Raw genomic sequence first — 22,926 nt, forward strand, 5'->3', positions numbered from 1 at the left:
GACGAGCCTGAGCGGCCTGGGGATGATGCAGCCCGAGGGGCGCCCCTAGCAAGGTAAGCTAGAAATGCAAAAGGATACATGTCACCGGGACAGACCCATGCGACTTGGGGATAATGCGGCCCGAGGGGCGCCCCCAACTGAATGAATTGGAAAGAGTCACCTGATAACGCCGCTAGAGTGGTGTTGGAGTAGCCGATGATGCGTGTCGAAGAGTCGTTCCTCACGAGCTGCCAAGGCCCTGAGCCTCAGGAGGCTCCGGGGGCTCGGGTGGTTCCTAGAAGACCGTCACCATCTCCGCAAGGACAGCGTGATGCCTGGCCTCCTGAGCCGCCAGGATGCCCCGCAGGTGGTGCTGGCAGGTGACGGCCGCATTCGGCAAGCCAAATGGCATGCGAACGTAGTTGTGAGGTGGACCCTCGCACCGACCAACACATGAAGGCCAGAAGCGCTCCTGAGATGCGGCCCTGTTGAGCCCTGGAATGTCGATGCAGATGCGCAGCCCGCTGTCCTCGCCAGGATGGGGGGGCTACGCCAGGTGGTGGGTGGTGGTCGCCATGTATGGCCCTTGCCTCTTGAAGCTCCTGGGTCGCCTCGACGATGAACTCCTGAGCGCCGGGCGCTCCCTGCCCAACGCCCTCGTGAGGGAAACGTGAGGCAAAGCACACCTCCACATGGTGCTCGAGCGCCTCCCTCGTGATGTTGGCTAGGTCTGAGGCCCTCCAGAAGAGAGCCCTCGAGCCTTGCCCAAGGAGGGCGGCGGGCACGCCTCCCTATGCGAGGGAGGGAGGCACCCCCGCTGTGGGCGCAGGTCCTGAGGTGGTGCCGCTGGAGACGCTGCTCTCCTGAGGCCTCGGGAGGAGTAGCAGCTTCTTCTTCTTGGGGATGGCCTCAGGAGGGTACGCGATGACTTCATTGTCGGGGTCTTCGATCGCAGCGGCTTGGAACGCGCGCTCAAGGGAGCACACCACATCTCTTTCTTCGCAGGGGACCGTGATGATGCCTCCACTCCCTGCCATCATGAGGATGTTGTAGCCATGGTGGGTCACCGCCATAAACTTGGCCAATGCTGGATACCCGAGGATGGCGTTGTACGGCACACGGATTTGGGCGACGTCGAAGTCGATGAGCTCGGTGCAGTAGTTGTTACACTGGCCGAAGGTGATAGGGAGGCGGACCAGCCCTATCGGGGTGGTGGAGACGTCGGTCACTCCTGAGAAAGGCTTGGTAGGCTGCAGCTGATCATATGGCACCTGGAGGTTGTCGAATGTCTCGATGGACAGGACATTGAGCCCTGCGCCGCCGTCGATGAGGGTCTTGGTGACTTGGACGTTGTCGGTGTCAAAACCGGCGGATCTCGGGTAGGCATTCCCGAAATGTGCGTCTGAGGTTGATGGTAACAGGAGATAGGGAACACAATGTTTATCCAGGTTTGGGCCCTCTCGATGGAGGTAAAACCCTACGTCCTGCTAGATTAATATTGATGAGTATGGGGGTTACAAGAGTTGATCTACCATGAGATCGTAATGGCTAAAACCCTAGAAGTCTAGCCTATCTGATTATGATTATCCTCCGTCTCTATAGACTAAGCCCTCCGGTTTATATAGACACCGGAGGGTACTAAGGTTGTACAAAGTCGGTTACATAGAAAGGAATCTTCATATTGGGACACCAAGCTTGCCTTCCATGCCAAGGAGAGTCCCATCCGGACACATGTGAGAGTCTTCGGTCTTGTATCTTCACAATCCATTAGTCCGGCCCACGTACCATAGTCCGGACACCTGAGAACCCCCTAATCCAAGACTCCCTCAGTAGCCCTTGAACCAGGCTTCAATGATGAGGTGTCCGGCGCGTAAATTTTCTTCAGCATTGCAAGGCGGATTCCTTCTCCAAACACTCCACCACAGTCTTCGGACGCAACGAACGTGTCCGGCTCTGCAAAGCAAAAACCACACACCACCGCAGAGGAAACAATATTTTGCGAGTACAATCTGCTGACAATTTTTCTGCGACGTGATATCACATCACCACCTGGTTATTATATCGAACCTTTTTTTCTTCGCTTGCCGTTTCATGTTCCGAGATGCAGTTTTATTGGCACATCTTGTCAAAGCAGAGACCGTGTCCCTTATTGTGGGATCCTCATTAACTCGGGCGTGGGTATCCCAACCGTCCGGTTGGCATGATTCCTTAAGAATAGGCAGGTTTCAAGGTCGAGGAGGAGGTGTTTGACATTTATCACCTTTATAATGGGACTAAGGCCCGTCTGGCTTCTTTACGCCAACCCTTTCCTCATCCTCTCCAACCTCGAGCTGCAGCGCCCAAGATTCCGATTGTTTCAAGCTTCCCAGTCATGGCCGACCCTTGTCCTCAAGGTCGGTGGGTGCCTTCCTCCGTCACAGAGGAGGACATCGCGAAGCTTCGGGCGGCTAGATACCTGACCGCGGAAATCCCCCACAGGCTTCCTGCTCAAGGGCAGGTTATTCCGACTCCCAGATCGGGCGAGAGGGTCGTATTCATCTCCCACTTCCTCCAAGGGATAGGGTTCGCCCTCCACCCCTTTGTTCGAGGGCTTATGTTCTATTACGGGCTAGATTTTCACGACCTAACTCCGGACTCCTTCCTTAACATCTCGTCGTTCATTATCATGTGTGAAGCTTTCCTCCGTATTCCCCCACACTTAGGCTTATCGATTAAGACCTTTAATGTGAAGCCAAAGGTAGTCGATGGGGGACAAGTAGAGTGCGGTGGTGCTACAGTGGGCAAACTTATCAACGCTCCCTGGCTAAAAGGATCCTTCACAGAATCTTCCGAATTATGGCAGCCAGAGTGGTTTTACATCACTGAACCCCATGGCACCAAGTGGGCAGCTATACCTGCGTTCCGATCTGGCCCTCCAATTCAACTTGCATCATGGGTCAATAAGGGGTTGGACTGGGGATCAACAGATGAAGTGCAGACTCTATAGAGCCACATTGGTACTCTCCTTGAGAAGAACACCAAACTCATCGACGTGATTCAAGTAATGCTAGTCCGTCGGGTCCTCCCGTGCCAAAGATGGCCCCTACGTATGTGGGAATTTAATCCAGAAGGACCACAAACCCTTCAGCACTTCTTCGGTACAACACACAAAGGAATGTGGAAGTTATTTCTCAGGAAACGAAAACAGTGGCCGGATACTACAGAGGACATCGGCCTTGACTGCAACCATCCAGATACCTCGGTAAGCACTCGACTCTCGAATACATCTTAGATATGCATCTCATAATAAGATGTTGAGAAAACGATCTTCTTCCAGGACTGGATAAAGAAGGCGGAGCGAATCAGGTGTTCAGCTCCTCTTCATGAAGACTCAACTAGTCCCGTACTAACAAGGATGCTGGTCCCGGCGCCATACCAGGCGCCGATGGAAGATGAGAATGAGGAGAGCGAGGGAGCCAAAGGTGGCTTCCATCCTGGAGGCAAACCACACACTGTGTCCGGGGAGACTAGGGCTCCGTCTTTCGAAGACAAAAGGGAAGGAGAAGCTGACATCCCTTCTTCCTATGGTAAGAAAAGGGCCGCCTCCGAGAGTTGGGAGGTAAGGGCTCCTAAGCGGGGCAAAACGCCCCTGTCAGCTGGTTCAGGCTCGGAAGGTGTCATTGTCACACAATCCCTTCGTAAGGACAAGCCTCCAGCCGAATTGTAAGTGAACAAAGATATTTTAAACATACCTTGTTCCTTTTCTCTTTGCAAAGGTAACATCTAGAATATGTGTTTTGTAGTCCGGCACACAGTCTTCCTCAACAATCCTCCTCCTCGGGGGACCTTCTACCAGTGATGATGGAAAGCGAAACGCAACCACAAGCTTCCTCGCCCAACAGGGCGGACGATGTCGAGGTGTCGTCCCGGAGGGTCTCTCCCGATCAGGGGATAATGGAGCCAGCGCCCCAAGGTGAAACTTCGGCCGCCCAGGGTCCGAAGTGTGCGGTCCCTACAAGGGTTAACAATAAAGGCTCCTGGCTATCTGGTTTACAGCCGGAGACGACTCTAGGGTCGAGTAGACATACCCTTTCAAAGGGACTCTGTATTGCCACAGCTGCTTCCAGGAATCCGGATGCACCGGATACACTGACAGACATGTTACGGGATTCGTCAATCTTAGAGGATCATCGTACCTTGATGGGTATGGTGGTTGATAGGATTTTGTCCGTGAAAAGGGGATTGAATGAAGTCTTCATGGGCCTGCTAAGAGGCTTCGAGGCATGTAATGTTATATTTTCGATTGTGCTCTATACGCAAAATGCACCTGTGTATAGATAGTAGCCCCTGAGACTTTGGTTGGTGCCCAAAGGTAGGCAATTAGAGGATCAAAAAAGATGTCCTCAGGCAATAATCTAATGACTGGAAACACAGGCTGTTACCTCCATGACGAGTGCCCACGCTACAGAGGTTGCAGGTCTAGAGCGTAAGCTTGATGTGACGGATACCGACATCACGCTTATTAATAGGAGACTCGACGAGGCACATGGTTTGTGTTAGAGTATGTATAGTAACATGAGCACGAAGCTAGAATTGTGTTCTGAGACATGCATATCTGCACATGGTGCTACCGCGGTTGAGACCCTTCAGGCTGAACTTGCCCGAGCCAAGGAGCAAGCCCGGATGAGTAATGTGGCTGCCAAGAAGGGAGCTAATGAGTTAGAAGCCGGACAGGCTGCACAACACCAGTGTGAGGAGATAATGGCCACTATGACGCACGAGCTGATGGAAGCCTCTGTCTGGTGCGAATTCCTCGAGAAGGATAACAAGGCCAAAGCAGTCAATCTTGACAAGGCATTACAAGAGGCAAGAGAAGCACGATCTAAGTCTAGAGTGGCTCGGGAAGAGATCCGACAAGTTGGGGAGATAGCGGCCGGTAAGCCTTTCTTATTACAGACTAAATTCGGAGATCCAAAGTATGCCCCGCTTAATCAAATGTGGAGCTCCCCAGACGCCTTTTTGGACTTGCCGAAGAGTGCCTCCGATGCGGCGCAGTTTTATGAAGTATAGGAAGGGCATGCAACGGAGAAGCTTTTTTGTCACAATTCGGCATGCCGAAGCGCCCACTGTTGCTGAATGAACAGATGGCCCAGTGGGCCGAGCTCCACATGATATCCGGTTCTGCCATGAAGGACATTGTAGTCCGGCTGTGGCCGACTGAGCCAGTTCCGAAGAGTTATTTCAGTTTGGTACGGCGACTAGGTGATGCAGTGCCGCGTATCGACGCTGTTAAGCGGTCCACGTGCATTGAAGGTGCATGGATGGCCCTTGCCCATGTGAAGACGTATTGGACGAAGATGACGGCCACCGATGTTGCGGCGAAAAGTCCACCCAAGAGCAAGGAACATCATGCGCCAGAGTATTATTTTGAGGATGTCTTAGAAGGTGCCCGCTTGATAGAGGGTCAGTGCTCGAAAGAGATGATGTTCGAGTGAAATGTATTGAAATTGTAAAAACAATATTATTATATTTTAAGATTATGCCTAGAAGTTGTGGCTCCTCCTGTGCGGCCGTTTTTGTATAATCTAAAAGTTTTCCAGTCGTCGGCTTCAGCCCCCTCGCATAAAATACAGGGGTGTTCGGGAAAGCACTTGATCACTCTTGATCCAACGTCTTGGTCCGTGAAGGAAGTGCCAATGCGGCGAACCAGGCAATCAGACTATAGGGCTTTAGCACTTTCACTTAGCCATAGGAGTTTGACGGTGGGTCTACGATATAGCCCCTGGTATGTACGCAGTTATCCGAATATGGTGCGTTACATTCGTGACCAGAAGAACGGTCCTTCGTGCAATATGGAAGGAATCGCGAAAGATTCTAATAAGTCATTGAGTGGTTGACCAGCTCTCGCCGCATCATGATAGTCAGTTTTTGGCTTTCTCTACTGAGGTGCTCATCCGGATAAACCGGGACATAATCGCAGTAGTTCTCCCTTTACTACACTAGCCAACATAGCAGAACGTAAGGTAGTAAGCATTGGAGCCGGGCAACCCAACTATTGACCAAAGACATGATTCGGAGCTGATGCATATAAGGCCAAACTCGCAATGCCAAAATGTGCTATAAAGCTGTTTGGACTTGTCAGCAATTTATTTGTTCCCATATCGATCCCCAGTCAACCTGTGCCGAGGTGCGAGTGTGAAACAACCGGAGAAATTCAGCTTTTTTAGAAAAAGCGAATACTGGATATGGTTTCTGTTTACTGGGATCCGATCGATATGTCAACTGCCATTTTACAAATAATAATGCCACGACCCAGGCTCCGGTGGTCGAAGGCTGAGGGATAAGGCACTTTACAGGCTCAAAATAGAGAGTGCGTTCTACAAAATTATTCGGACCTCCTGTCGCACGTCTGCGCCGCCTTGCCTCGGTTAAAGGATTCCTTTAACAGGAACAACCTTGGGGTAAGTGTATGAAGCCGAACTCCGAAAGAGTCTGTGAGATGACCAATATTTTGCGTCACTTGTGATAAGATAAAAAAGAAATAGTTAGAAATGAAAAGGAGGGAATGGGAATGCTTGTAGGCTTGCCCGTATTGTGCCTCCGTCGATGGCCAAGGTATTTTAAGTGCATAATTATGCATGCGCGGTATAAACTTTGCGTGATTGTGAGGCGAACGACGGAGGCTAAACTGCTAATCCTGCTCCGATCCAGATTGGTTCCATTTAATGTAAACCGGCGGCTTAATGGCCGATGAGTTGTGTGGCTTAATGAGGGCGCTTTGTGCTTCGGCTATAATGGCCATAGTACAATCCCCTGTACGGAAGGGGTGTCCCGTATTTCTGTTTATTGTTATGATGCCGCACGGACCAGGCATTTTAAGTTTTGCGAGGGCGTAGAGTACGACCGCATTAAATCGAGCAAAAGTGGTATGCCCCAGAAGTGCGTGGTAGTCACTGTGGAACGGGGCAATATCAAAGGTCAAGCCCTCGCTTCGGAAGTTGTTTGGCGAACTGAAAACGACATCCAGTGTGACGGAGCCCGTGCAGTGAGCTTCTATGCCGGGTACTGCTCCCTTGAGGATTGTTGTGGTGGGTTTGATTCTAGAAGGATCAATGCCCATTTTGTGGACAATGTCTTGGTACAGTAGAGTAAGGCTACTGCCGCCGTCCATAAGGACTTTCGTGAGATGGAACCCATCAATAATTGGATAGATAATTAGAGCTGTCAATCCTTCGGGATGGGTATGACTTATTTTTTGGGGAACCCACTCTATAGCGTATGTGTCCCATAATGCGCGCGTGTGCTCCCCTATAGGGGTGTGCGTCGCGTATATCATATTTACGATTTTCGCTTCGGGGGGGGGGGGGGGTTGCTTTTGAACCCCGGTATTCGGTTGGCGAGTCTCTTCGTCATTGCTGTCACTGGGTGGCCCCTTCCCCTTGTGTTCGGCTTTTAGCTTGCCGGCTTGTTCGAAGACCTAACATCTTCTATTAGTATGAGTAGCTGGTTTATCGGGGGTGCCATGAATCTGGCAGGGCCGGTCGAATATCTTATCAAGGTTGGATGGTCCGTCTCTATTTGCCTTGGATGGCTTTTTCCTTGGAGCCGCTGAATCAGGCGTTAACTGTTGTGTCTTGCGTTATTTCATCATTATTACGATGCTTGTGTTTATTGCGCCGTGGCTTTCCATTGCCGTCTCGGACTTCGGAAGTGCCCAGGTCGCTGGCGCCGTTGCCCCTACTAGCGAGCCAACTGTCTTCTCCCGCGCAAAAGCGGGTCATTAGAGCAGTAAGGGTTGTCATGGATTTTGGTTTTTCTTGACCGAGGTGGCGAGCGAGCCATTCATCCCGGACACTGTGTTTGAAGGCTGCAAGGGCTTCGGCGTCCGGACAATCGACAATTTGGTTATTTTTAATTAAGAACCTAGTCCAGAGCTTTTTGGCAGACTTTCTGGGCTGCTGGATGATGTGACTTAAGTCATCGGCATCTGGTGGCCGGACATATGTACCTTGGAAGTTATCACGAAAGGCGTCTTCCAGGTCCTCCCAGCTGCCAACGGAGTTCTGTGGAAGGCTGTTTAACTAGTGCCGAGCTGGTCCCTTTAGTTTTAGTGGTAGATATTTAATGGCATGGAGATCATCGCCACGGGTCATGTGGATATGGAGAAGAAAGTCCTCAATCCACACTGCGGGATCTGTTGTTCCATCGTATGATTCGATGTTCATGGGTTTAAACCCTTCTGGGAATTCGTGGTCTATTACTTCGTCAGTGAAGCAAAGTGGGTGAGCGGCGCCTCTATATCGGGCCACGTCGCGACGTAGCTCGGATAGAGTCCGTCTGCGGTTCTCGGCCTGGGCATGAGTATGGCTATTGCGTTCGGCTAGATATCCATTATCGCGTGTCGGGGCACGTCCCCGTGATCCATAGATCGATCTGTTCGGACCTGCTCTACCATCTGAGTCCTGCCGTAGATCATATGTGTGTCCCCGAGCCGTTTTATCTCTGCCTTTACGGTGAGGTAGGGCATGCCGGTGTTCGGCTTGAGTTGCCGCTTTATCCCGACCGCGTGCTAGTCGGTCAACCGCATTGCGCAATGATGGTACGGGCTCCAACGCCTTGTCATTGAAGTTTTGGCTAGGCGCTTGAGGTAGCAGTTTGCGCTTCGGGTAACTTTTGGCTAGGCGCTTGAGGCTGTATTCCTCGACTGCTAGGACATCAGTCCATCTATCATTGAGAAGATCTTGATCAGCTTGAAGCTGTTGCTGTTTCTTTTTCAGGCTCCTTGAAGTGGCTATTAGCTGGCGCTTGAAGCGCTCCTGCTCGAGATGTTCCTCAGGCACCATAAAATCCTCAGTGTCGAGGCTCGCCTCGTCCTCGGAGAGCAGAAGATTATTACCGTCCTTCGAGTCTTTGTGTGTGGCCTGTTCATCAGGGCTAACTTTCCCATCTTCCCGTTCATCTTGTTCAGAAGTTGCCTCAACGGGGTCTTCATTGTCTTCGGCATCGACCGGAGTGTTATCTTATCATGTGCCGGTGTTGCTATCTCTGCTGCGACGTGACTTAGAGCGGCGCCGCTGACGCAGGCGCTTTGGTTATATCTCGGGAGGTTTATCCTCAACTGGATCTTCCTTGTCATCGCCGCTATTTTCTTTTGGTGCATCCACCATGTATATGTCATACGATGAAGTGGCCATCCAGCGTCCGGTAAAACGGCGGGTTTTGGGTCTCTTCTTCTCCGGCATCATCGTCCATATTGTCGATGTCGTCAGAGCCGTAATCGAGCATGTCAGTTAAGTCTTCGACAGTGGCTATTAAGTGGGCGGGGGGTAGGAAGTGGAATTCTCCATCATCAGCCTCCACTCCAAACCGGATATACTTCGGTTGTGAGTCCCTCGCAAAGGAGAGTGTTTTTAATGAGTTTAGCACATCGCCTAAAGGCGAGTGCCGGAAGATGTCCGCGAAGCTGAATTCAATGATCGAGCCCGATCAAGCTCGTTGTGCATGGACACACATGCTTCGGAACCTGCAGCCGGAAACGTGTTTGAGGTTCTAACAACACAGTTCTCACTTGAGGTTGGGTCTGTGTGCGGCTCCAACGCCGCTGAGTCTGCGGCCTCCTGGCGGGGTTGAGCCTCCCATCCTTAGATGGCGTGATCTACTCCGGATCTATAGCCGGAGCAGTTGCAGGTATCTCCTGGGTGTGGTTCGATGACACATATAAGTCATGTTCATCGTGGTGACAGGGAGCAGCTACTGCCGCGGTCTCGAATCCGTCGAAGATCAAGTCTCCGCGGATGTCCGCGGCATAGTTCATGCTTCCAAATCTAACCCGATGGCGAGGGGTGTAGCTATCGATCTGCTCTAGATGGCCAAGCGAGTTGGCCCGCAGTGCGAAGCCGCCAAACACGAAGATCTGTCCGGGGAGGAAAGTTTCTCCCTGGACAATGTTGTTGTGGTTGATTGACGGGGCCATCGAACCTCTTGGTGATGACACAGCGAAACTCTCAATGAAAACACCAATGTTGGTGTCAAAACCGGCCGATCTCGGGTAGGGGGTCCCGAACTTTGCGTCTGAGGTTGATGGTAACAGGAGACAGGGAACACAATGTTTACCTAGGTTCGGGCCCTCTCGATGGAGGTAAAACCCTACGCCCTGCTAGATTAATATTGATGAGTATTGGGGTTACAAGAGTTGATCTACCACGAGATCGTAATTGCTAAAACCCTAGAAGTCTAGCCTATGTGATTATGATTATCCCCCGTCTCTACGAACTAAGCCCTCCTGTCGTGGGTTTGTCACGGCAGATGTCCTCGTGAAAGGACTTAGTCGTGGAGCCATCACAACGGGTTAGCTTAAAGGGATTAAACCGGACAAGGGGACACAGGGAGTTTATACTAGTTCGGCCCCTTCGATGAAGGTAAAAGCCCACGTCTAGTTGTGATTGGTATTGCTAGGGTTTCGAAGACCAGGGAGCGAATCCGCTTTGTCTGGCTCTCGAGTTATTGTCCGTCGTCCCTAAACCGCTGCCGGGTCATCCCTTTATATACATAGGTTGACGCCCGCCGGTTTACAGAGTCCCGAAGCCGGATCATAAACGTGTCCGGTTCGGTCTCTACACTTCCTATCTTACAATGCAAGTTACATAATTAGGTCGGTTTACATCTACAGGCCTTAACTCGCCTCTGGGCCTTGGGACTTCATAAAGCGCCATCATTCTTAGGTCTTCATGGGCTTCTAATCTTCATAAAGCTAATCCGGCTACTCCTGGCCGGTTTACGTCCAATAGTAATATCCCCAACACCTCCGGTTTACATAGACACTGGAGGGCACTAGGGTTGTACAAAGTCGGTTATAGAAAAAGGAATCTTCGTATTGGGACGCCAAGCTTGCCTTCCATGCCGAGGAGAGTCCCATCCAGACACGGGTGAGAGTCTTCGGTCTTGTATCTTCACAGTCCATCTGTCCAGCCCACGTACCATAGTCCGAACGCCCGAGGATCCCCTAATCCAGGACTCCTTCAAACGTTGCTGATGACAGGTGAACATGTTATTGGAAGGACGCTGGCGGTCGCTGCGCACTTGAGCTTGTCCGCCGAGCTGAAGGTGATGGCACACATGGACCACCTGAGCGGGCGCGTGGCCTCGAGCCTGGGAAGGGCCGCGTTCACCTCATGAGCAAACTGCTTGAAGATGCACTGAGAAGCTGGGGCCCGAGCCCCACCCATGATGCATGCGATAGCGTGCGGCTCCTGGAAGCCCCTAGACCCCTCGTCCTGATGGTGGTCGTTGAGGGAGTCTTGGATTAGGGGGTCTCCGGACAGCCGGACTATATCCTTTGGCCGGACAGTTGGACTATGAAGATACAAGATTGAAGCCTTCATCTCGTGTCTGGATGGGACTCTACTTGGCGTGGAAGGCAAGCTAGGCAATACGGATATGTATATCTCCTCCTTTGTAACCGACCTTGTGTAACCCTAGCCCCTTCTGGTGTCTATATAAACCGGAGGGTTTTAGTCCGTAGGACAACATACAATCATACCATAGGCTAGCTTCTAGGGTTTAGCCTCTCCGATCTCGTGGTAGATCAACTCTTGTAATACTCATATCATCAAGAATAAATCAAGCAGGACGTAGGGTTTTACCTCCATCAAGAGGGCCCAAACCTGGGTAAAACATCGTGTCCCCTGCCTCCTGTTACCATCCGCCTTAGACGCATAGTTCGGGACCCCCTACCCGAGATCCGCCGGTTTTGACACCGACATTGGTGCTTTCATTGAGAGTTCCTCTGTGTCGTCGCCGTTAGGCTTGATGGCTCATACTATCATCGATAGCGATGCAGTCCAGGGTGAGACTTTTCTCCCCGGACAGATCTTTGTGTTCGGCGGCTTCGCACTGCGGGCCAACTAGCTTGGCCATCTAGAGTAGATCGAAAGTTACGCCCCTGGCCACCAAGTCAGGTTTGAAAGCTTAAACTACACTGCGGATATCTGCGGAGACTTGATCTTCGACGGATTCGAGCCCCTGCCTTGTGCGCCACGTGGTCACGATGGGTACGATTTAGCTCTACCATCGGACCGTATTCAGGAGATCGCACCGGCAGCCGCTCTGAGCCTCAATTCGGAGCCAGTTGCGGTATCCTTGGACGGGTGGATAGACCCCGTCACGGAGGCCATATCCTCAGCGGCGATCGAGCCGAATATCGACCTTACCCTTCACGAGAGCCGTGTTACCAAACTGTCGGATCCTTCTCCGGCCGCGGACTCCGAACCGCCTGCACCCGTTCCTATCGAATCCAATTGGGCGCCGATCATGGAGTTTAACTCCGCGGATATTTTTCAGCACTCGCCCTTCGGCGACATACTGAACTCATTAAGGTATCTCTCCTTGTCAGGAGAGTCCTGGCCGAACTACGTCCGGCAGGATTGGGATGCGGATGACGAAGAAATTTGCCGCCCACCCACCACCCACTTAATAGCCACTATCGATGACTTAACCGACATGCTCGACTTCGACTCCGAAGACATCGACGGTATGGACGATGATGCGGGAGGCGAAGAGGAACCACTGCCCACAGGGCACTAGACAGCCACCTCATCATATGATATATACATGGTGGACACACCCAAAGAAGGCAATGGCGACGAGACAACGGAGAATGGCCCCTCCAAGAAGCAACCCAAGCGTCGGCGTCAGCAGCGCTGCTCTAAGTCCTGCCAAGGCAAAAGTGGTGATACCGGCACAGGAGATAATAGCACACCGGACAGTGCTGAAGACGGCAACAATCCCCTCCAGCAAGATTTAGGGCAGGAGGATGGAGAGGCCATCCCTCCTAAGAGAGCGGCAGATGGAGAGGCGGAGGATGATAATTACATGCCTCCCTCCGAAGACGAGGCAAGCCTCGACGACGACGAATTCGTCGTGCCAGAGGATCCCGTCGACCAAGAGCGCTTCAAGCGCAGGCTTATAGCCATGGCAAATAGCCTTAAGAAAAAGCAGCAGCAGCTTCAAGCTGATCAAGATTTGCTAGCCGACAGATGGACTCAAGTCCTGGCGGCCGAGGAACATAAACTCGAACGCCCCTCCAAGAGTTACCCAAAGTGCAGGTTGCTACCCCGACTGGAGGAGGAAGCACCGAAACCTACATCCCTGGCGTATGACGCGGCTGATCGGCCACCTCGTGGACGCGACAGAGAAACATTCCAGCCAAAAGCTCAGCCCGCACCCCGACGCCATTCAAATAAAAAGGCATGGGGAAATACGCCAAACCTTCGAGACGTATTGGAGGACAAAGCAAAACATGCAAGATCTATCTATGGATCATGAGGACGCGCCACTATGCGAGACGATAATCGTCACGCCGGATACAGTAAAAGGAAGTCCTGCCAGGCCGAACACAGCGGGCAAAACTCATTCGAGCTGCGTCGCGACATAGCCCATTACAAAGGCGCCGCACACCCCCTATGCTTCACAGACAAAGTAATGGATCATCAAATCCTAGAGGGTTTCAAACCCGTAAACACTGAATCATACGACGGCACAATAGATCCTGTGGTATGGATCGAGGATTTCCTCCTGCACATCCACATGGCCCGCGGTGATGACCTACACGCCATCAAATACCTTCCACTCAAACTCAAAGGACCAGCTCGGCATTGGCTCAATAGCTTGCTAGCAGAGTCCATTGGTTGTTGGGAAGATCTGGAAGCCGCATTCCTCGACAACTTTCAGGGCACTTACGTGCGACCACCAGATGTCGATGACTTGAGCCACATAATTCAGCAGCCAGAGGAATCGGCCAGGCAATTCTAGACACGGATCCTAACAAAGAAAAATCAAATCATCGATTGTCCGGATGCAGAGGCCCTAGCAGCTTTCAAGCACAACATCCGCGACGAGTGGCTAGCCCGAAAACTTTGTCAGGAAAAGCCGAAATCTATGGCAGCCCTCACGACACTCATGACCCGCTTTTGTGCGGGAGAAGACAGCTGGCTGGCTCGCAGTAATAACATATCAAAGAACCATGGTACTTCGGATACCAAGGACGGCAATGGCAGGTCACGTCGCAACAAACATAAGCGCCGCATTAACAGCGACAATACCGAGGATACGACAGTCAATGCCGGATTCAAAGGCTCTAAACCCGGTCAGCGGAAAAAGCCATTCAAAAGAAGCACTCCGGGCCCGTCCAGTTTGGACCGTATACTCGATCGCTCGTGTCAAATACACGGCACCCCCGACAAGCCAGCCAACCACACCAACAGGGATTGTTGGGTGTTCAAGCAGGCCGGCAAGTTAAATGCCGAAAACAAAGATAAGGGGTCACATAGCGATGACGAGGAGGAGCCCCGGCAGCCGAACACCGGAGGACAGAAGAGGTTCCCCCCACAAGTGCGGACGGTGAACATGATATACGCAACCCACATCCCCAAGAGGGAGCGGAAGCGTGCGCTCAGGGACGTATATGCGTTGGAGCCAGTCGCCCCAAAGTTCAACCCATGGTCCTCCTGTCCGATCACCTTCAATCGCGGGGACCACCCCACTAGTATCCGTCATGGCGGATTCACAGCACTGGTCCTAGACCCAATCATTGAAGTATTTCACCTCACTCGAGTCCTAATGGACGGCGGCAGCAGCCTAAACCTGCTTTATCGGGACACAGTGCACAAAATGGGTATCGACCCCTCAAGGATCAAACCCACAAAAATGACCTTCAAAGGCGTCATACCAGGTCTAGAGGCCCATTGCACAGGCTCAGTCACACTGGAAGTGGTCTTCAGATCCCCGGATAACTTCCAAAGCGAAGAGTTAATCTTCGACATTGTCCCGTTCTGCAGTGGCTACCATGCACTGCTCGGGCGAACCGCATTCGCAAGATTCAATGCAGTACCTCATTATGCATATCTCAAGCTCAAAATGCCAGGACCTCGGGGGGTCACAACATTTAATGGAAACCCAGAGCGCTCTCTCCACACGGAGGAGCACACTGTGGCCCTCGCAACAGAAGCACAAAGCAGCCTCTTAAGGCAATCCACTAGTTCGGCGATTAAGGACCCGGACACCTTCAACCGCGCCCGGAGTAATTGGCAACAGGACCGCCTGGCACATTCCGAGCTCGCATAGCAATGCGGCCCCCACCCCAGTCCCAGCCAAACGGCGAAATCCATGCCACACGTACATAATTACGCATTAAAAATACCATGGGCACAGGCAGGGAGGGGGGAACGACTGCGGCACACCCCAAGTCGCGGCTTAAACCGCACTAGGGGCTTCCCGCTCTGTTATTTTTCTCTTTCAGGACTTTAATCTCTGCAAACCCTGTCTGGTAGCATGATTGCCGAACACATGATGCAGCAACCAAGGAGGCAGAAAGCTACGTCACACCACGGAACTCCTAGGTGGATTACGATAACGAGTGAAATATTTGCTTTAATACTATTCCTCATCTTGCCCTTGGAAGGGACATGTCAAACAATCCTACTTTTTGCTTATCGACTACTTGTATCATTCTGCTTTAACGCACCTTTTTGAATAAACAATGCATAGTATTAAGACTATTATTGCATTCTTCCTTTATATATATATATGTTCATTCACGACATCTAGCACCCATACACTCTGGTATGACAAATACGCTAGGGGCTTAAGCATACCCCATAATACAGCATGAGAAGTCCAAACACTTTCGACAGTGTGGCACCCCAAACTTATAGCATTATATGCATCAGCTCTGAATCATGTCTTGGGTCAATAGTTGGGTTTGCCCGGCTCCCATGTTTTTGTACCTTATGTTCCGCTATATCGGCTAAGGTAGCACTGGGAGAACTACTGTGATTTTTCCCCAGTTCTGCTGGGCTAAGAACCTAAGTGGAGAAAGCTAAAACTGACTGTCATGATAAGGCGTGAGACTGGTCGCAGTTCGAGAGGTTTCAAGTCCCTAAAGACTGATGCCGCTTAGAGCGAGGAGTCGGCCCTGTCCAGCTTAAGGCGTGTATCGTGCCCCGAATTCGGCCTTCCGAACACTAGGGGCTTCGCCGAAATTTAAAATTATAGAATCCTATGGCTAAGTGAGAGTGATAATGCATTATCGTCTGGTTGCCTTGTTCGTTGTGCTGAGCACCTCCCTCGAAGGACCCAACAATGGGAACAAGAGTGCTCAGGTTTATCCCGAACACCCCGGCACTCGTGGCGTGGGGGCAGAAGCCGACGACTAGCCATCTCTCAGATTTGATAAACAGCCGAACAGAAGGTAAAATTTTAAATTCAGACAAGCGTTGCATAGCGCATATGAACAAGTTTTCATAATACAGGATCACACGAGCATGCTTACTCAAATATTACATCTTTCGTACACTTGTCCGCTATGAGACGGGCACCCTTCAGGACACCCTCATAGTACATCTCGGGGTGGCGATGCTCCTTGCCCTGCGGCGGCCCTTCCTTCACCAGCTTCATGGTGTCCATCTTGGCCCATTGCACCTTCACACGGGCGAAAGCCCGGCGTGCACCTTCGATGCAGACGGACCGCTTGATGACTTCCAGCCATGGGCAGGCATCCACAAGCCGCCTCACCAGGCCGAAGTAGCTGTTGGGAAGGCGTCGCCAGGCCACATCCGGACTATAAAGCCCTTCATGGCCTATTCGGCCGCCTTGTGCAGCTCGACCAGTTGCTTTAGCTGGTCGCTCAGAGGCATCGGGTGTTCGGTCCCAGTATACTGAGACCAGAACAACTTCTCCGTTGAGCTTCCCTCCTCGGCCTGGTAAAACTGTGCGGCATCCGACACGCTGCGGGGCAAATCTGCGAATGCTCCTGGAGAGCTCCGGATTCGGGTAAGTAACAAGTAATTTACTTTCACATGCTTGCTTTGTATATAGAATGCCTTACCCGCCGCTATCTTCTTCATCTCATCAATCTCCTAGAGGGCCTTTTGGGCTTCGGCCTTGGCATTCTTTGCGCTCTCAAGGGCCGCGGCAAGCTCGGACTATCGCGTCTTCAAGTCAAGCTCCAACACCTCGTGCTTCGTCACAAGAGCGTGGAGCTCTTGCTGCACCTCGCCCACCCGTGCCTCCTGCCTTTCCCGCTCGGTGTGCTCCTTGGCGGCTTTGTTTTCGGCCTCGGATAGCGCTTGCTTCAGGATCGCCACCTCGATCGTGGCCCCTGGCAAATTTACAATGATCCTGTCATTTCGCAATCGCATCCTTTTTTATATATCCATAGACTAGGTATTACTTACCTTTGTTCTCCTTGAGCAGCCTCTTGGCAAGGTCGAGCTCTTCCTTCGACCCTTCGAGGTCCTACTTCAGTGCGGCGACCTCCGCAGTCAGTGCGGTAGAGGCCAGTAGCGATGCCTGCATACGCATATAGACATATTTATATTAGACTCCTGCGATATTGTTTGATCCTCTGTTCGGCTTTTCTTTGTGAACACCGAACAGAGCATCAAGGGATATTGTCTATGCGGTAATATTTTTCCTATATTTAAAATACTTACCTCAAAGCCTGTTAGAAGGCTGGCACAGGCTTCAGTCAGTCCACTCTTGGCGGACTGAACCTTCTAGATCACCGCACTCATAATAGTGCGGTGCTCTTCGTCGATGGAAACGCTGTGAAGCGCTCCCAGTAGACTATCTGGTGCCTCTGGATGGACAGAGGTCACCAGCACAGGTGTCTTGCCCCTTTTGGAAGGAGGCCGCTTGCATGAGTCCAGATCCACTGGTGGTTCCGGCGCGGTGTTCGGCTGAGGGCCGAACTCGGAGCCCTCGGGAGCCTTGCTCCCTCTGCTCTCGGAATCCGGAAGGTCGCCTTGAGGCGCCTCCGGGACTGTTTCCCCTCGACCCGGTGCTTCTTGAGACAATACCTCGGCGTTGTCCATAGGGCAAGGGGAGGTGGCGGTCGGAAGTGGATTGCTATCCCTATCCGACGAGCCGAGGGAGCCGTTCGACGAAGATATGTCGATGCGGGCTCGTGGCGGTCTGCATAATCATAATTCGGCGTTAGGAGAAGCAGTGCGACAAAGGTATGCTACGAGTTACTTTGGCATCCGAATACTTACGACTTCGCCAGGGGCTTGGCCCTAAGCAGCCACTCGTCTTCGCCTTCGGCGGTGATGGTGGAGTGGTCCGGAAGGAGAGTCCTTCCCTTCTTGGGTTGGGGCGGCCTTCCTTTTCTTGTCTCCCCCGACTGGAGGGGGAGCGTCTTCATCTTCCTCCTCGTCTTCGGGGGAGGTGTGCGTCACGGAGTTATCAGACGATGAGTCCGATAACACCTTGCGTCGGGAACTCTTTCGGGTTCCCTTGACCTTTTTGGTCTTCTCTGGCACCTTGTAAGAAGCCGGAGTCAACATCTCCGTCAGGAGAGCGTTCGCAGTGTCTTTAGGCAGAGGGGCCGGACAGTTAATCTGCCTCGACATCTCCACCCAGTCCTGTCAAAGGCATGGAGCTCAGACCCCGCACATGGTTAAGCTAGGGGAAATAAATATCCTACCAGATGTATAGAACTCACCGAATGCGCTAGGCGCTTCGCGCTTAGCCCGCGGTCCTCGGTGAGAGAGGGAGGGACCTCGGTGCCCTAGAACAGCACCCTCCAGATGTCCTTGTGCGTCGTGTCGAAGAGCTCGCTCAGAGTCTGGTGCTGGGATGGGTCAAACTCCCACAAGTTGAAATCCCGTTGTTGACACGGGAGGATCCGGCGGATGAGCATGACCTGGACTATGTTGACAAGCTTGAGCTTCTTGCCTGCCATATTCCGGATACATTTCTGGAGTCCGTCTAGCTCCACCGATGAACCCCAGGACAAGCCCTTCTCTTTCCAGGAGGTGAGCCGCATGGGGATTCCGGATCAAAACTCGAGGGCAGCCACCCAGTTGGTGTCGCGCGGTTCGGTGATGTAGAACCACGCCGATTGCCACCCCTTTATGGTGTCCATGAAGGATCCTTTAAGCCATATAACATTGGGCATCTTGCCCACCATGGCTCCGTCGCATTCTGCTTGTTGGCCTCCCACCACCTTTGGCTTGATATTGAAGGTCTTTAACCATAGGCCGAAGTGAGGCCGGATCCGGAGGAAAGCCTCACACACGGCGATGAACGCCGAAATGTTGAGGATGAAGTTCGGGGCCAGATCATGGAAGTCCAACCCGTAGTAGAACATGAGACCACAGACGAATGGATGGAGGGGAAACCCCAGTCCACGGAGGAAGTGGTGGAGGAAAACTACCCTCTCATGAGGTTCAGGGGTAGGAACGACCTGCCCCGCAGCGGGCAGCCGATGCGCGATATTCGCGGCTAAGTATCCGGCTCCGCGCAGCTTCTTGATGTGTCCCTCCGTAATGGAGGAAGCCATCCATTTGCCTCACGCTCCGGACATGATTGGAGAAGGTTGAGGGGAAGTATGTGGACTTGGGCGTTGGAGCTCGAGTGCGCAAGAATGGATGAGCAAGGAGGAAGAAGGCGTGGATAGAAAAAGGTTAAACCTTGTCCCTTTATAAGGGCGACCGAAACTACGCGCCCCCACTAGCCTAGTAAAACTCGCTTATCCCCCAAGCGCCATAACCGATGGCACGGTTGGGTTACCCACGCCCGTATTGATGAGAATCCCGTAATAAGGGGGACACGATCTCTGCTTTGACAAGATGTGTCAAGAAACTGCCTCGCGTTATGTGCGGGGCTAGTTAAAGGAAACGGTTCGAACAATCACCGGGCCATGGCATAATGTCATGTTGCCAAAACGTGTCAACAGATTAGATTTGTGGAAATATTATTCTCTCTACGGTGGTATGTGGAACTTATTTTGCAGGGTCGGACACTATCCTTGTATTCAAATTGTTCCGTGGTGTATTCGGGGGACAAACACGCCTTGCAATGCCGAAGACAATACTGCGCGCCGGACTCATCGTCATTGAAGCCTGCTTCATGGGCTACTGAGGGAGTCCTGGATTAGGGGGTCTCCGGACAGCCGGACTATATCCTTTGGCCGGACTGTTGGACTATGAAGATACAAGATTGAAGACTTCGTCTCGTGTCCGGATGGGACTCTACTTGGCGTGGAAGGCAAGCTAGGCAATACAGATATGTATATCTCCTCCTTTGTAACCGACCTTGTGTAACCCTAGCCCTTTCCGGTGTCTATATAGACTAGAGGGTTTTAGTCCGTAGGACAACATACAATCATACCATAGGCTAGCTTCTAAGGTTTAGCCTCTCCGATCTCGTGGTAGATCAACTCTTGTAATACTCATATCATCAAGAATAAATCAAGCAGGACATAGGGTTTTACCTCCATCAAGAGGGCCCAAACCTGGGTAAAACATCGTGTCCCCTGCCTCCTATTACCATCTGCCTTAGACACACAGTCCGGGACCCCCTACCCGAGATCCGCCGGTTTTGACACCGACAATTGTCGTTCCTCCTCGGTGGTGGCGGCAGCGGAGGGAGGCTAGCATTGCCCTGAGGACGGTTCTCACGAGGCCGGCCCCTCCAGGCGCCCCCGCGAGCCTGGTCCTGCCAGTGGTCCTCGCGAGGCCGGTCAGGCCACTCCTGACGGGGGCTGCGGTCGTCCCAGCGTCCCCCACTTTGTCCTCCTCCTCGGCCGTAGCCCCGGTCATTGCACTCGGGGCGCTGACCGAAGCATCCATCTCGAATCGATCTGAGCTCTTGGCTGTCGTTAGTGTTGTGGCTCTGTACGTTGTGGAAGGCGCAGAATGGACGGCTGCTCTTAGACGACTCGGGGTGGTCCCGGCCGTGCTTTGAGTCCGGCTCCGCAGCGAGCACGGCTACTCCCTTGTGCTTCACGTCCTTGGCCTTGGCTTTCTTCTCTTCGGGGTTAGCAGCATGGAGCTCGAGGAGGTAGAGGCGCCCCTCCTCAGCTCTAGCGCACTTGGTCGCCATATTGAACATTTCCAGGGCCGAGCATAGCTCTTCGTGGATGGCGAGCTCCTCCTTCATCTTGTCATCGCAGACGCCATCGGAGAACGCAGAGATGATGGCCTCGTCCGTCACCTTGGGGATGTTGATGCGGACGTTGTTGAAGCGCTAGATGTACTTTTGCAGGGTTTCCCCCGGTTGCTGCTTGATGCGCCGCAGGTTGCCTATGACTGGCGGGCAGTCGCGAGTACCCTGGAAGTTGGCGACGAAACGTCCGTGCATCTCGCCCCAAGAGAAGATCGATCGTGCGGGCAGGTTCAGGAGGCACGAGCGAGCACCATCCTTGAGAACCATGGGAAACCAGTTCGCCATGACTTTCTCATCGTTGTTGGATGCCTTGATGCTCAGCTCGTAGAGTTGCTAGAACTCCGCAGGGTCGGGGGTGCCATCGTAGCGCGGAGGCAGATCCGGCTTAAACTTTCCTGGCCAAATGATGGTGCGGAGCTCGGGAGTGAAGGCTCGGCAGCCTGCTGTGGTCACCGGAGCCCGTAGTGGCAGTGGAATCTGGTCTTGGCACCCACGTACTGCCACAGCAAGCGGCGCGCGGTCTCGACGTAGTGGTGCGGGGAGTGCGGGAGCGTTTTCTTGCGGTCGAGGGACCTACTGGTAGCTTCTTTCTTTGTGCGCGGGCACATAGCGTGGCGGATCATGCCGCGGGACCGCGCCTCTTGGGGAGAGGACACCGTCTTCATGCGGAGGAGGCGGGGGCGCTCCGCAAGCCGCGCGTCTTGGCGTGAGGGCACCGTCTTGATGCAGGGGCGGCAGAGGCGCTCCGTGAGCTACGTCCCCCGCGGCTGGAAGCGGGCGAGGTAGCGAGAGGGATGGTGCAGGAGAGCCCCCAGCGGCGCTGACGAGCTCGGCGATGCGGTCGAGCCAGTCTTCGTAGAGGTCGTCGACCGAGCGGTAACGCAGGAGCTCGCGTGCCATGAACAATGCGGCCTGCGCATCCGTGGGCGCGCGACGAGCGTGGGACGACAAGGCGGCCGGAGTCAGCAACGGGGTGGCATTGCGGTCGTCCTGCCACACAGAGGGGTGCAGCGATGTCGCCTACTGCTCGTTCGCTGTCGGGCCGGTGGAGGCATTTGCAGCAGGTGACGGAGAACAACGGGGAGGTCCGCCAATGGACGCCATCTGGGCAATGTGGGCAGCAAGGGCGGCACGGCGCTCAGCATGGGCTCGACGAGCATCTAACATGGATGCGGAGGGGCCGTGGAACGGGGATCGACAGAGGGAAAGCTTCAGCGCACCCCTACCTGGCGCGCCAAATGCCGGATTACGGGTTCCGGCAAACCCTTGAGGTTCGAACACTAGGGTGCGGAGGAAGATCTCTCTCCCTCTAGCCCACGCTCTCGCAACGATCTCAAAACCTAGCTCGCCGAACCCAAGGAACAAAGGACACAAGAGTTTATACTGGTTCGGGCCACCATTGCGGTGTAATACCCTACTCTAGTGTGTTGTGGTGGATTGCCTTGTAGGCTAGGGATGAACAAGTACAAGGGAAGAATAGCCTCCTGAGGTGAGGTGTTCTTGAGCTCGATGAGCTTGTGTGGTTGGGGATGATCTGAATGATCTGTCTCCAGATGAGCCGATCCCTCACTATGGTGGTCGCTAGCCCTATTTATAGAGGCCCGGGTCCTCTCCCCAAATATTAGGCGGGAAGGGATCCCACGACGGCCAATTTGAAGTGGGACAACGAGTACAAGTTATCCTGACAAAAGGTGGTCTCCGCCTGCCAAAGGATCTGGTGGTGACGCCATCGCGGGCACCGTGATGACCTCCATCTTACTGTCCTGCTGGCCTTGGTCTTGTTGCACCGATATGGAAACCTTTGCCTGATGCCTCGGGACTCCTCGCCTGCGCCTGCCTCTTTAGCACCAAAGAGGAAACTGGCACTCTGCGCCCGCTGGCGCCCACCTGGCCTTGGTCGTCATGGCTCATGACACAGAAACCTCACGAGCTGCCCCTCGCCTTGATCTCTCCGCTCCTTGCGAGCCAGCCTAGTGAGGCTGCCCATGAGGAGGTCTTGTGTTGTCTGCCTCGCGAGGCTTG

This window comes from Triticum aestivum, chromosome 2A (genome assembly GCF_018294505.1).
Source record: "Triticum aestivum cultivar Chinese Spring chromosome 2A, IWGSC CS RefSeq v2.1, whole genome shotgun sequence".
In the NCBI taxonomy this organism is placed as follows: Eukaryota; Viridiplantae; Streptophyta; class Magnoliopsida; order Poales; family Poaceae; genus Triticum; species Triticum aestivum.